Source organism: Clupea harengus, chromosome 21, assembly GCF_900700415.2.
Source record: "Clupea harengus chromosome 21, Ch_v2.0.2, whole genome shotgun sequence".
NCBI classification, from domain to species: domain Eukaryota; kingdom Metazoa; phylum Chordata; class Actinopteri; order Clupeiformes; family Clupeidae; genus Clupea; species Clupea harengus.
Window position 1 is genome coordinate 16,358,480 of NC_045172.1, and position 14,381 is coordinate 16,372,860.

A 14,381-nucleotide genomic window follows, 5' to 3' on the forward strand; every position below is an offset into this window, starting at 1 on the left:
GCAAGTTATTTCCCTCTTGTAACCTGGGCGCCACGGCCTGTTTAAGCAATGATAATGTGAAATAGCTCTTGATTTTTATTAGCCTTTTTTGCTCTTTTAACCGCGCAAATTATCTTTAAAGCCTGTCATTGGGGAAGATAGCAGCTACATAATAGGTAATGGAGAGTTAAAATATTATTGACCAGTAATAGGCTATTTGTCTTTTTATCATTTAGGGAAAACATTTTAAAGGTCTTTTGACATTTCTTTAAATATAATTCACCATCCTTCTATGGGATTGCCAATAAGAGTAATCAAGTAAACAATCCCAGACTTGCAAAAGTGTGACCGCTTGTAGAAACATATTGTAGCCTAGGTGTAAAATTAATATGAGATTGAACCAATTAGTATTCCAGAAAACCTGTGGGCAACCTGCTGACCAATCATAGAACACGCGCGCGTGCACACACACACACACACGCACACACACACACACACACACACACACGCTCTCTCTCTCTCTCTCTCTCTCTCTCTCTCTCTCTCTCTCTCTCTCTCTATCTCTCTCTCTCTCTCGTGTATCTTACACTTACTGCTGTCTTGCCACTGGTAGTCACTCTTTTTTGTCTAACAAGTGCACACGAGTTCACACTCACACGGCGTGCGATTTTAATACTTTGAAAAATTGAATTACATTTAATAAATGAAGACTATCATATTTTGGCCAGGGGTTAAACACTATCCGTTAATGTTTTAGTTTCAACAATTGTCTAAAATAGAAACAATGCCTGTGTCAATTGTCTCATTAAATTAACAGAGATTTCTATTTTGTTTTGCCATAAACCGACAACGCTCTCATTGAAGACATTGCCCCTCAGTACACATGTCTTAAAACTGATTTCGGCATTTACGAGATTTGATTCCACATGCAAGTGTCAGGGCCTGTTGTAGGCCAGAACACGTTGCAAATCGAACAGAGACTTTTGGCAGAGATTGCAACTAAAATGCACTGTCTCAGCATATAAGACAGTTGTATCCTCTTTGTCCGCCACTTCGCTGTCGGCTATGTCTCCATGCTTAATCGTCTTGGAAAATCACGTTCCTGGTACCATTTGCATTGTACATGAACCGGCGCTTAGTTGTTAGTCATTTATATGTGCCTGCTATTGGACTCGGGCCAGACATGCGGTTGAACTCGGGAGAGTGAAAGAGTTGCCCTAGCGGCCTGTTTGACCTCCGGTGGTGTTTGATAAGCTCGCCCGTGTTTTCCAGTTGCGCACACGCGTTTCCCTCAGTTGCAGTCGCCACTTCGGGGCGAGGGATACTGACGGAGGCAGCATGCTCCTTTGTGTCGGCGTCTCGCAATCAAAGCGCTTACTGAAGGGACCTACCGCTCTGGGTTAGAGGTCAGACAGCGCAGTCAAAACAAAACAGCTATGTGCTGCGTCTCTAAACACTTTAGCAGGCCACTTCCGAAGCACACGGCACGAACAATCGCTTACTGTGATCTGGCAGTACATACTATCCAAAAATGATCGTATCATTTTATTAGACTTAATCCTACGTGTTGGTACTCGGATTTCAGGTTGATAATCCCGAAAAATCTTAAATAGTTTTCTTTGAGGCAGTAACAAGTTATAAATGTAAATATTTACAATTTGGCTATTTGACTGCTAGGCCCAGCCTTTGTGATTTTAGACTGTACAAAAAGGATGGTGATATTTAAACTTTGTTAAAAGTGTGTAAATTCGGATGGTTATTATGAAATGAAATGTAATGTTTATTCGCTTGGATCGCCTGCTCCCTACCGCCCCAAATACCACAATATATAACAATATGTTTATTGTTTTTTTAGTACCAGGTGCGATCATCAATGTTAGTGAGACAAACTTCACTGTAATGTGAATGTTACAGCTTGCGACAGTAGGCCACTGGTAAGGTGGTTCCAGACCGATTGCGACAAGCATATTTAAACATTTACCATTAGAATAAAGGTGTGTGCGTGCGTGTTTGTGTGTGCGCGCGTACGTACGTGCATGTAGCCTGTGTATGTACATGTGTATGTGCGTGTGGTAAAAACAATCTGATGGTAGAGCTACCTAGTTATGCTATTAATCAGGAGTGGGTTTCCCAATTACGGCGCCTCAGCGTTTTACGGAGACTAGAAAGGCGCACCTCACTGAAGGTGTTTGCTTTTCTACGAGTGTTTCCCAAACTCTTTAGTTATAGGAAGGTGTCAGGGGAACTCTTAAGAGGGCCAATCACCGTTTCAGGAATCAATTATTTTCATTCACGTAGGTTTGAACATGCGTGAGATGAGTATGATGGCCATAACTCAGATTCCAGCGCAGGTGATCACTATTAGAAAGAACATAAGCAAGAAATACTACGTCAAACTAAAATAAAAAAGTTCAAAATAATAACGGCTGGGCGAGATGTGACTCATATATTTTCAAAATTCAAAATTAACGGATTATTAATTCATACCAATATTTTATTAATTTAATGAATCACAAAATGTAATCCAACATATATCTTGCTCTTACGTCGCAGTCAGTGCATATGTCCAAACACTAACACAACATGTTTAGTCTCTAAAACGTTTGTTTTATCTGAACACTTTGTTAAGGAATGGCTAAGAGTGGTCCAGACCAACCTTACGAAAGTATCTGTTACAGAATACCTTAGCTAAGGACTTTCTGGGAAACACCTCGAAACGTTTAAGCACATCTTAAGGTAGGCTATAACCTACGAATGACGTAACATTAGGCTCTGGGAAACACAATCCTAAACCCCAAATATTTTTTTCTTTTGTAGGCTATTCTTTGGGACTTCATTCTTAATACTTCACACGATAGAATAAACGAACGCTGTTTGTTGACAAACTGCTTTACCACTTTTTTGTCAACTTATTCACATATGTTATTGTGTATCAAGAAGACGTATTCATGTATCTCTAACATACCCACTAAGAGGTCGCTGAGTAGCAAAGATATTGAACGTATACTAAATCGTCTAAAAGTGTAACATGCGCCAAAAAAAGTGAAAGCCTGTCTCTCCCAAATCACTGTCAATGCGTGTGGGCAACGTGATCTCAAGGAGTATTTTAAGAAGACAGGAGATACGCAAACAAGAGGTCATGGGGTTGTGATAGGCCCACATATCAGGGGATTACTTGTGACAAATGCATGTTACAGGAGGAATGCCAGAAGTGAAACACACACGTCGCTCCACTCAAAACTGCTTCTGGTGTCCACATCGCAGCTAAATAGAATATAGGCTATAAGGACAGCTGTAATAAAAACACAATATTTATGAATTAGTTCATTTTTATATTAGGGATTTTATTAGCAGCCGGATTACATTAAATGTGACAGTTATACACATTTTTAAGATAAAAAAAGTGTGATGTGAAGTTTTATTTTAGTCGCCTCACAATTAGCCGGTCTCGGAACAACCAGCATACCTGAATTGTTGGATTTTTCAATTTTGGGAAGATGGTCTTTACAATACAGTGCAATTTCATTGGGCAGAAAGGCATTTATTATAAGACATTATGTAACGCACAAAATGGCCATGGATTTAATTAAATACACTCTTGCTTTCTCCAGTTGATTCCCCAACCACCCCTGCGGGTTGCTCGTTTGTTGTTCTTAATTATATGCCGTTGTTGTTCAAGGTGCTTGGGGTTCCAGCGTTCAATTAACTTCACGAGTTTTAATAAACATACACGCGCAATACACATAAATAATTAATTGGAATATACATTATATATTTAATCAGACATTTGAGGCTTTATTAGACGGTGTTTCATGGAATATTTATGAAAGTAAATTAATTTCACAACGCAACAGCCTACGTAAACGTATTGTTCACTTGGTGCCACATTAAGAACTTCAATACTTTCAGTCAGGTGGACAAAATTATATATTTGCTTTTATTTCGTATAGCCTACTTTTTACGGTTTCAAGTATACCTGTAAATATCTGTGAATAAAGGTTATTGTTTATAGGCCTAGTGATTTTAGCACCCGACCTGGTCGTGAATATAGGCTATAGGTTATCTTGGTGGTACAGATTGATTTCTAGAATTAGTAAGCAAATATCTGTATGTTAATAGTCGGAGTTGTCATGAACTAAACACCACAGAATTATAGTTACTGCACAATGGGCTCTATCCACCCAATCTAAAAACAGAGGAAGTTTGAAAAGGCGAAATGTTATCCCAAGTTCGTACCTATAGAAATACATTAATTTCCGTGTCTCATTTTTGTCGAGAGTGTAAGTGTTCAAATCGTGTACAAGTTGCATGGTGAATTCATTAAGCTATTGTGTAAAGTTACCTGCAATTAGGTATTCTTCACAAGGCTACCGTCCGCGCAAAACAGCCATTCAATCAATCATATTCATTGAGTGATTGATGATCGATCAAATGTGTGTGTCAACACCTCAGTTTTAGAGCTTTTGTCCTGGGAAGAGCGACAGCCAAAAAAGACTCAAAGTAACAAGCTATGGCATTGAAGAAATGTTTAGCCTGGGGTTGTGGCAGATACATTTTTGTTCTTGCAGATGATTTTAACTGCTTTCTGTTTTATGTTAAGCGATGCAGACGTTCACAGCATTTACAACAAAAGCATAGGCCTACTGTCTACCAAATAGCCTACCTTCTTGCGTCGTTTTGCGTTGTTGGTGACATGACTAACAAGAACGTTCTAAAAAGTTAAAACAAAATAAAAAATAACATGCCTCTGATTTTTCCATACGCTGTACCACCCGTGTCAACCGAAATGTATATTCTGCGATATGATGATTTTCATCAAGGTTAGGCTACCCCTCAACTGATAGCTGTTTACCCGAACTGTATTGCAGTAACATCACATGGATATCAGCCTGACTGATGACACTGTGTAGTTTTTTTGCGTGTTCTTGCATGCTTTGTGAGTTTGGTGTGTGCCTGTGCATGTACTGCATAGGTTCTCGCGAGTGTTTGTGATGTGATCAGGATTTTTGAGAGAAGTCATACAGAATTGTGTCTACTCAAACTTCTTCCCATCAACTAGAGAGATGAGAAGGCAATCAGGAAATTGTAAATAACAAGGCGACTTTCCCACCTAGTCATTCAACAGATGCACAGGGTTTATGTATAAAACAAAAGAAGCCATGGGATCTACTGCACACTTAGCATAGTCTGCCTTACAGCTACAATATGGCTTTAATTTATATGCAAATGAAAGCAATAAAAGAAGTCACTCTGGAAATTATTCAGTTTTAAGGGGCCGCCTGTTTAAAGAGAGAGTAGTGCTGGGTGATTCAGTGCTGGACCACTACAGAGTGAGTTGGCCATGGCTGAGGAGAAAGGTAAGAGTAAAATTACAATCACTTTTGGATTCCCTTTTATGGAGGGAATAACCGGAAGCTGGGGTGACCGAGGTTAGGGTGACTTGAGGTTGCAGCGTCTCCCAGACAAATGTCACCACCCTGCTTTGTGTGTGTGTGTGTGTGTGTTTGTGTGTGTGTGTGTGTGTGTGTGTGTGTGTGTGTGTGTGTGTGTGTGTGTGTGTGTGTGTGTGTGTGTGTGTGTGTGTGTGTTAATATCCCTTTTCTTTCTCCATACATTGACTGGCAGACCCACGCTAGGCTGATCAAAGCCTAGCGGAAGCACCCAGTGACCCTGAATGGGGCTATAGTATGCAAATAGTGGGGCTAAGTTGGCTTTAATCCGCTGTTTTCAGCCCTCCCTTCCTCCCCTACCCAACCACTGCCTGCTTCTACAAGGAGCCCAATGCAAATCCATCACAGAGCTAGGGTGCTCTCTCTCTCGGACTCGGAGACAAGCACAATGGTTTGTGCTTCAACACACACCATGAAACACACACACACACACACACACACACACACACACAGACACACAGACACACACACACACACACACACACACACACACACACACACACCCCGGCGTGAACATGTACAGACCAAAGTGACATGCACAGGCATAGACACAAATGCATGAGCAATGATGCAAATAAATACAGATACATGAAAAAACAGAAGCCACACAACCATATACCCCGCCGCCCCCCGCCAACACACACACATGTTCTTTTTTTTACACACACACACAAGTGTACCCTAAGATATTACGGATACTAACACTCTCTTTTTCTTTCTCTTTCTGTCACACACTGACGCCCCCCCCCCCCCCCCCACACACACACACATACACACACAGACACTGGGCCCTCTCTTTAGATCAATGTTCTGTGACCGTCCCTCAGCTCTGAGCAGAACTCTTTTGAGTAATCCTCCCAGCTGTTGTTTGAATTATGAGGAATCTTTTTGGTGGAGGTGGTGCCCCCCCCCTCTCTCTCTCTGTATCTGTGCATGTGTGTGTGTGTGTGGGGGGGGGGGCACAAGTGCCTACTGGAAACATGGGACAACCCAAGAAATACACACACACACACACACACGCACACACACACACAGCTCCCTTTACCTGCCCTATGCCAAGTCTCTTCTTGGTCTCTTCTTGGTCTCTTCTTAGGGCCCCTTTAGTCAATGAACTACATTTGCAAAACACTTACTCACCTCTTTGGCTTACAATTGGCCCAGAACATAAGCTCAAAGCATGGTAATTACTGTGGCACTGGGTAAATAAAAACACATGGGGGGGGGGGGTTGTTTATAAGCTCCCACTGAACCAGGACAAACAGATGCACAGTCAGTGCTTTCATTAGCATGATTTCCTAATGTGGACTGTAGGAGGGAGAGAGAAAGAGAAAACACCACTGGTTCTCATTATGAATGCGTTTGAATGTAGACCCCAGAAGAGGTCAAACTCTGCCTGTACTGAGAAATGTTGCAAGACAGACTACATGCATGCACACACACATACAAACACACACAAAAACAAACACACACAAACACACACACACACACACACACACACACACACACACACACACACACACACACACACACACACACACACACACACACACAAACACACACACACACACACTCACATACACACACACACACACACACAAGCACATACACACACATACACAACGACATACATTAACACACTGGTTACCGTAAGATCTTAAAAATATACACACACATAATCCACCACTGACTGTATTATTTTCCCTCAGACATTCAGAACATCACAGATGACCCCCAACATTTTATGGCCTGTCAATTGCACTGCTCTATTGGATCAAGTGTGTGTGTGGGGGGGGGCAACAAAGGTGGCATTGAGGGGGCAAACCTCCCACAGCGCAGCTGAATCGTCACGGGTGGGTTGAATGGGGGGGGGGGCGTCGAACAGCCGCAAAGTATGGGATCCATAAGCAGCCATTACATGGTGGATCGGATCAGCACCACTTGTTTATTCTGCGAGTAAGACTTATGGCTGAAGCAAAGGAAACGTGACACAGACATGCACAGAGAGGTTTTATGTGAGGAAAGGCTTTCAGCTCCCTCTCATTACATAGCTGTGTGTGTGCCTGTGGGAGAAGGGGTTGTAGCTCACACTGGTCATTGTTGTGAGCCTGGATATCTTGTACTTTCCACTGGACCTCCGGGGACTAATTACATACTGGTCAGTGCCTCAGGCACCTTGCACTGACCACTGGTTAGTACCACTAGGGGGAGCTGTTCAGTGGTGAAAACCTCCTGAAACTGGTCAGTGACCATACAGGGGCATTGGCACTTGCCATAGAAAAACAGAGTAGCTCTGCCCCTGTTGTTCAGGCAAGCATTATCAGGATGTCATTTAAATGTATCCCTCTTTTTTCCCTGAGTTTACCTATTTAAATGTTATATCGTGAAAGAAATTTTTGTGTGAAAGAAAATAAATGTCTATTCCCTGGAGCTTCCCCTAGTGGTAGTAACTAGTGGTTAGTACACGGTTTCAATGGTCTTAAGACTTACCAGTTTGAGCTACAACTGTTTCTGTGTGTGTGTGTATATTCTTGTGTGTGGCTTGGGTGTTTTCATGCGTGAGTGTACAATTGTGTGCGTATGTGTGTGTGTGTGTGTGTGTGTTGAGAAGTGCGGTTGGGGCTGTTTCGGAAATCCCACAGACGGATGTTAAACAAGGTGCGAAAACACAAAAAGCAGGTGTTTGGTGAAAAGTGGTTCTCAGCCATTTTTAAAATGTGTTCCTGAAATGTTTACGCTCTCGTAGAATAGCATGCTCCAGGCAGCTGAACAGAAGTGTCAGCACTTGAGAGCGCTATTTTGTCAGTTCCTCTCATCTCATGATATTCTCAGATCAAATTTGTATCAGGTGTCACTGCCGTTGTATGTTTGGGATATTAGTGGTCTGTACAAGCATGTTGTAATATTATCCCCATTTCAAAGTTCATGTTTATGTTCATCTTTGTTTGTCATGTGGTTGGAATAAAAATGATAACCCGCATGTCATCTGGCAGTGTGATGTAGCAGCACAGGATTAGTCAAAGAGCACAACTGACAGGGGTGAAGTACAAATAATTCCTGCAACAACTGAATCGCTGTAAATAATTTTTAAGGAACTTATTATTATTGTTTTTATTTTTTGTTTTGATCCATTCCACAGTGAAAGTGGGACAGTGGAAGTCTGTCTGCCATTCTGTCTCTGTATAGAGTAGACGGTACAGGTGATTTATGAAACACAATTACATATTTATGAGTTTTCCATATGTGAGTATACTGTAAGGGAATTCATTGAATCTCTGCAGAGTCTGTAGAGAATGGAGTCTGAGATTGGAGACAAGTCATACAGAATTGTGTCTTTACTCAAGCTTCTTCCTATCATTTGTTCTTGAGACAGATGCCGTCCAGAAAAGAGGTCTGAAGTTGTAATTTTCGGTAAGGAGAAGAGGATTCACTTTCATTGCTACACTGAGCACACTACGGCAGAGAGAGAGACGGATAGTTTTGGACTGTTGTGCCTTTAATTAATAAGGATGAGACTCAAAATTACAGCATGTCTCACCACAGCTATGTGACAGAAAACTGATCCTGTGACTAAAGTCGAGGTTTGAATAAAACCCAAAGGCGTCTTGGAAGTTTTATTCAGTGCTAAAGAAGTTTGTTCCTCCCTCCACCCCCCGCCCCCTATGCCGCAAATAAACAAGAGCAGAAAGAGGGACTGCATTATTCTCTCCTATCCAGCTATAAAATGGATACAGCTGGCATCAGCAAAAAACACAGAGGAGGGTTTGAAATAGTGACAAGGAATCTGTTTAAAGTCAGATGAAGCTGTGAACTACGAGAGCACAATTAAGATTTTATTATGTGCTTCGAGGTTCTTTCTTTTGACATTTTACACCCTTCGTGTCAGTGGCAGTTGAGATTCCTGAAACAAAAAAAGTACCCACAATCCCACATGTGATGACAAGTTTCTCATGGCTCTATCTGTCAGGAACCAGGAAGCAACGGCAAAGTCAAACCAGTAGTTTATCTAAATAATAAAGGGATCTCCTCCCAAATGTGGTCGGACAAAGCCTTTGAACCCCTAAACACTGGGGCACTGTGAGGGGTTGGGTGAGAATTTTTTAATTAAAGAGGCCATTTTTTTTTTAGAAGAGCAAGTGGATGATAGGCCTCGGCCCTCCCCAAGTGACATCTGTGGTGCAGATTTCCCTGCTGTCTCGGACGAGGCCTTTTCTAATGAAGGCGTACACAAAAAGCAGAACAAAGGCCCAGCACCTGGGATGGTCCTGTTGTATGGGTGGTCAAGAGGCTTCTTCTCACAGGCTCGTCTCTCACATGTGGAATTACTTGGGCCATCTCAAAGAAGTGCAATGCACAGAGAAAGAGAAGGGAGGTGGGGAGGGGAGGGGAGGGGGCAACCTGGCGGAGGAATGGAAAGAGGGAAAGAAAAGAAGAAATAAAGAAAAAGACAGTGAGAGAGTGAGAGAGAGAGAGAGAGAGAGAGAGAGAAAGAGAGCAGACAGAAAGACAGAGAGACAGGGAGAGCGGAGGTCTTCCATGGTGGGTGATAATATTAGCATCTCCCATTTCAACACCAGTCTCACACTTCAAAAAGCGAGGGAGAATGAAAAAAAAATCACCCCTGTATCTTTCATCGCCGGCTCCACCACTCGGTGGCCAAAGGTGATCCAGGGAGCCGTTAGTCTTACTCTGTTGAAACGGGCCTTCCCGCAAAAGTGTGATGTCATCTCCACATTGACCACTTGTAGGGGGGTTGGTTGGGGATTTGTGTGTGTGTGTGTGTTTGTGGGGTGGGTGGGTTATGGTGGAAGGATCCATGTCATCCCACGCGGAGAGTAACAAAGAACAACTGTGATCTGCGAACTGCACGGCCAGTTTTTTGTCCTTAAAAAAAAACAAAAAAACTAAAACAGTTCCTAGCATTGTCAGACCTAATAAAAATGTGTAATTTCTTGTTTAGTCCTGTGGCTATGTTTATAATTTAAATGTCTTCTCCTCCGCGTATGCGATGGTTTGTCAGAGCTAAACAAATCCATTGTGCGTCTAGTCAAGTTACAGCAAAAGTGTGAATAATAGCTTGAGTCGGTTGACTTGTGCCACTACAAATTCTTCCAGCTGTGTGTCAATCTCAGGGAGCATTTTGGAATATATCAGCATGCAAATTGAGATGCACAGTATTCACACTCCATATGTGACATATATATACACTAAACTTGAGTTCCTCCATTTCCCCAATATGATGTTGATGGACATTTAAGGACTCCTAAATACGACTCGAGTCAAATGACAATCCAGGAAACCATTTTAGATAATGCTGTGCCATTGTGTGAAATCGTGATGTGAAGCCTATGTAAGTATGGATGCAGAGATATAGATAGGAAGTGTTTAAACCCATGTGTGAAAGTTTACATGTAATTCCACCTGCATAGTTGTGTGTTTACTTTTTTATTTATTTTGACGGTTGTGGCAGTAGTGTGTGTGTGTGTGGACGGGTGGGTGCGTGGTTTTAAGACTCATCTGAAGAGGCTCTTCTCTGTGCTCTCCTAGCTTTCCTGGCCTGGCTGCTACGCTAAAATTCTCATGGTAATCCGTTATGGCACCAATCCATTCCAACCGGCACGTGATTTACTGCCGTGTGTCATCCGCAGCCTTGCTCTCCCGGCAAGTTAAATGACCCGAAAATAACATTAATATGTACTAGAGCGAGATGGAGGGCAGAGTCAGAGGGGTGGTCTCCGGCATTGGCTTTCACCCGTGGAAACTTAACCTCAAATATGGCTCTCAGCGCTGATAAGGGTCAGGACGTAGTACTCGGCGTTCGCAGTCACCTGCGAAGAGGGAGCCTATAGTGCTGGCGAAGGGTTAAGTACTCGCTAAAGGCCTTGAACTGAAACAGAGTAGCGCGGGTAGTGTACTTAGGGTTTAAAGACGGATAAAGTGAAGAAAAGCGAAGGAGAGAGAGAAAAAAATACAAATACTGAAAAATTTAACCCTAAGCCTTAACCCCCTCGGAGTCCAGACACTTTTCAGTGTGTTTTTGTCTCATTCTCTCTCTCTCATTGACTTTTTCATCTATCAAAATCTATTGTCATTTCAGTTTGAAAACACCGGCGAGTTTTTCAGGTGTGTTTAGATGGTGGGCCTGAGGCCCGACTGCTGTTCCGTCCTGTCACTCAGGGGCTGGGTCTGTCACAGCACATATGGTGGAGAGACTTCAAAAGAAAAAAAAATTAACACTGAAGCTTTAACCCCCCCGGAGGCCGGGGCTAGATTCAAGCACTTCAAGTAAGGTTCGGACTTGCTGCGATATTTTTTGAAAATGTAAGCAACTTTATGCAGTGGTTCAAAAGTCACATTTATGTTTTTTCAATTCTGCACAAGAAAGATGGTGGCAAATTGGAGGAGGAATGGAAAGAGGGAAAGAAAAGAAGAAATAAAGAAAGAGAGAGAGAGAGTAGACAAACACAAATAAAAATTATAATTTTTAAGTTTTAACCCACAGGAGTACACGGCTAGGTCCACGCACTTTTGTGGTTCTGATTTGCTGTGATATTTAAAAAAAAAAAAAAAATCAATTTTAAACAGCGGTTCAAAAAGTCACATTTATTTGTTTGAGAAGTATGCATGTCATATTTTGTATTTTTCTCTAAAATCCCTATCAAATAATCAAACTGTGAAAAGTAGTTTTTAACTTGTGCTGGAATATGTTCAAAACATAGATTCTCTAAGGTCTTGGGTGTGCTACAAGCATGAAAGCTCTTAATCACTCCATTCATACGAACAAATAAATGACCATCTAACATTTATGACCCAGTCACTGTAGTATCACAAGGTATCAATGGGAGGGCTAATGGCTTTGAACCATGCTTATACAGAGGGGGGCTATTAACACCTCTCCCCATCTTAACACAAAGTCTTTTCACAAGAGAATGTCTTTTGGAGAAGAGAATGAGACAACTTTATTACAAAAATCTTCATACTATTTGCAGTATACACTATATACATGCAAACATAAATTTCGACACAAATTACATTCCATACGCAACCAAACCATTCTGTATGAGATAGCATACAGTAAATAGCATAAGAGCTCACACTAGCACACAGCGCAAACTGGAGACTGTAGAAGAGAAGAGAACAACTATTTTCTAGAAGTATTTGCAGTACACACTATATACCTACACATGCAAACATGAATTTTGACACAAATTATACATAATCGTCCAAATGCATTATACAGTATGAGTAAGTATACAGTAAATAGGTCAAGAGTTTACACTAGCACATACAGCAAAAGGCAAAACTTATTTTGCGGGAGGTATGAGGTGTTTTGCATTTTGTGTGTTCGGTTTTGTGAGGTGTGTGTAGAGTTTAAAAAAAAAAATGAGACCTAGTTTCAGAAAACGTGTGTAAGTAGTTATAAAAAAACTGTCAAACCTTTGTTAATTTAATTAATAGTATGGAGCAGCAGATTCCACTCTATGATTTGCCTTCTGCTCTTAATGGTGAGTTCAGAAGTTCAGAAAATGCATTACTGTGGTATTATAGTTCATAGTTAAGTTTTAGGTATTTGGCAGACGCTTTTGTCCAAAGCGACTTACAAAACAAAATTATCAGGGTAACCCTTTAGTTTACAGCCTAGAAATACTACTACTAACTACTGTGCAACTCATAGTATTGTAAGTACACCTAAAGCGTTATTTGCATACATAAGACAACATTTTTAATTTCCGCCGGTGCTGTGTGCAGTGTTTTACGATGCCCATTTCTTGTAGGTTATAATGTTGTTGTTGGTTCATTTAGCTAGCCGATTAACCGATATAAACTGTATAGTCAGGAAACCCAGAGTTTCTGTAATCAGAAACCTCATCGCCACCACCAAGGCCTTCTCTGCTTCTATTGCAGGTCTAGTATGTATGCATTTAACCGTCCATGCTAACAACATGAAAAAAGTTATACTGGCCTAATCCACTTTGCTGGGGCATTTCTGTTCACACAAATGTTTTGCTGCTATTGACCAATACACGATTTATGGTATTTATAGTCTCTTGCCATTGCTTTGATAGTCCTGGTTAGATGGCTGTTGCTTTAGTAAAAAAAAAAGGAATCAGGTTTTGAGGCTATAGGGTTAAAAAAAAAATACTACAACAGTAGGCCTATAAACCATGCATTTCTGTGGTCTTTCTTGTCTCAAAACACTTAACACTATAACAGTGTACCCCTTACGGTCCGATTGTGTTAATACTGTTGACTGCTTTGTGTGTGTGCGGAAGAAGTGTATGTGTTTGGGTTAGCAGTAACTAGACTTCATAGCCCAAATTATGTGCCAAATGCCTAGCCTGGCTCAGCCCGCCTATTGCGCCCAGCTCAGTTTTGGCAGTGATTATAAGAAGTGAATTCCGGTGTGATTATACCAGGCTACCAAATGTCCAAACCCCCACCCCCCATGAAAAACCAAAGCCTCCCCCCCCCCCAATTCGGGTTGTTCTGGCAACTGGCCTGGTTGTGTGGTTTTTGTTGTATTTTTTGCTCAGAATGTATTTCTTGTGGCTGTAACAATAGCTATATTTTTATTAAACTAATATGTGAACATAATAGCACACAATGTTATATATTTGGTGTCAAAAACACACAGCTGTACATCATTTTCAGACTTTTATTGGAGGCATAGTTTTTTTTTCTCTGGCAAAAGAAATGAGCCGAAACAATACCATAGTGAAAGACTCCATAGCCACACACTTGTTTATATAATCCCTTCATTCTCACAGCCTGCTCAGGCTTGCTGAACACCAGACTATCTGTTCAAATCAAATCCCACCTGAAAGACAGTCGTTTCACCCAATCGGAGCAGCGATTGTGGAACTCACACGCCTTCATCCTGTGCTCAGCAACCAATGGCTTCGAGAGAAACGTCCATAAAAAAAAGGAATAAAAGACTGAACGTCATGTAACTGC